The sequence below is a fragment of the Elephantulus edwardii genome, unplaced genomic scaffold (assembly GCF_000299155.1).
Source record: "Elephantulus edwardii isolate Elephantulus edwardi_28Jun2011 unplaced genomic scaffold, EleEdw1.0 scaffold00157, whole genome shotgun sequence".
In the NCBI taxonomy this organism is placed as follows: domain Eukaryota; kingdom Metazoa; phylum Chordata; class Mammalia; order Macroscelidea; family Macroscelididae; genus Elephantulus; species Elephantulus edwardii.
This window is the reverse complement of record NW_006399907.1, coordinates 7,769,323-7,770,782: the sequence shown is the minus strand read 5'-3', so window position 1 is coordinate 7,770,782 and position 1,460 is coordinate 7,769,323. Positions and strand designations below refer to the sequence as shown.

General features: G+C 37.9%; 1 pseudogene; it reads left to right on the top strand.

The window, feature by feature from the left end:
- The window catches only part of LOC102864637, a 20,873-nt pseudogene that overhangs the window by 10,293 nt on the left and 9,120 nt on the right, over positions 1 to 1,460 (top strand).

The following is a 1,460-nucleotide window of genomic DNA, read 5'->3' as shown; positions in this document are numbered from 1 at the left end:
TAAATACTCTTCTCCAGCACCACAGCTCAAAGGCATCAATTCTCCTTCTATCCTCCCTAGTCATTGTCCAACTCTCTGATGCATAACAAGTGATTGCCTGTAAAAACCATGGCCTGTATCAGGCGCACCTTAGTCTCCAGAGAGACACCGTTGCTCTTGAGTACTTTAGAGAGGTCCATAACAGCAGTTTCCCATCGCTAGCAATAGCTAAAATATACTGAGCCTTTGCATTATATGTTTGTCTATTTCACTAGTGCCCCTCCAAAAACCATTCCTTCTAGTATTTATGTTTCTCTGTAGTTATTGAATCTGGGCCAGTCTTGTGACTCTATTAACTGAGAGAATGTAGCAGAAGTGATATTGTGAAAGTTCCAGGCCTATTCACTTCTTGCTCTTGCTAGTCTGCAGCTGCCATACAAGAAGTTCACTCAGCATGCTGTACGGGCCACGTGTAATGATGACGAGGAGAGACAGGCAACTCTGCTAAGCCCACTCCTTCAGATAACTGCCAGTCCTGATTAAAACCAAACAAATGGCTACTGGCAGGACCAATTGAAGAATCATCCTGCTGACTCTAGCCAAAATAGACAATTGTTTTTAAACACCAAATGTGGAGATAATTTCTTATCCTGTAATAGATAACTAGAATGTTAAGTGTCGCTGACCTTTATTATTCATTCATATAGAAATATTTACTCAACTTGGTTTTGAATTTAATTATGCCTCCCAAAAATATGTGTCAATGTTGGTAGCTCATGACTCTCAGTATTATGTAATCATCTTCTAGTTTGTGATCTGATATAATTCTCTTATATGATGTAAATCCTAATTTCTATGTTGTTAATGAGGCAACATTAGCAACAGTGATGTTACTAAGCAGCGGGAACAATTTACAAGTCTAGATTGCATTTTGAGTCAATTTTTTTTAAAGATATAAGAAAAATTAAACAAACAAGCAGAGATCAGAGGGACCTCCTACTACCAAGAAAGACGGGTGAGTAGCAGAGTTCATATTTTGGACCGAAGTTCCTGTGCTCAGAAACGTTTAGACCAAGATGTTAAATGACAAAGACCTCCCCCTCAGCCAATACGGAAAAAGCTTTCTCAGGCAGTGAGCACTCTGAGTTTGCTCTTCCGGATTCCCTAACTGCGAGAGGATAAATTTCTGTTTGTTACTTGACATATTTAAGTTACAGCACAATTAGATAAGTAAGATATGTGCCTACTCTGTAGGAGTTCTAGGAATTATAGTACTGAAGAGGAACAAGCATGGTGAATATTGTTAAGTACTTTTCTAACCAAATTAAGTGTAACAAATAGAAATGTTTCTTATTTTAGAATATGAAAGTCAAGAAAGTCCTCTCAGAAGGATCGTTTCAGGTAGAGATATGAAAGGTGGCAAAGATTAGCAGAAAATATGTTTCAGACAGAGGAGATAAAAGCAAAAAGTGTTTTGTTTT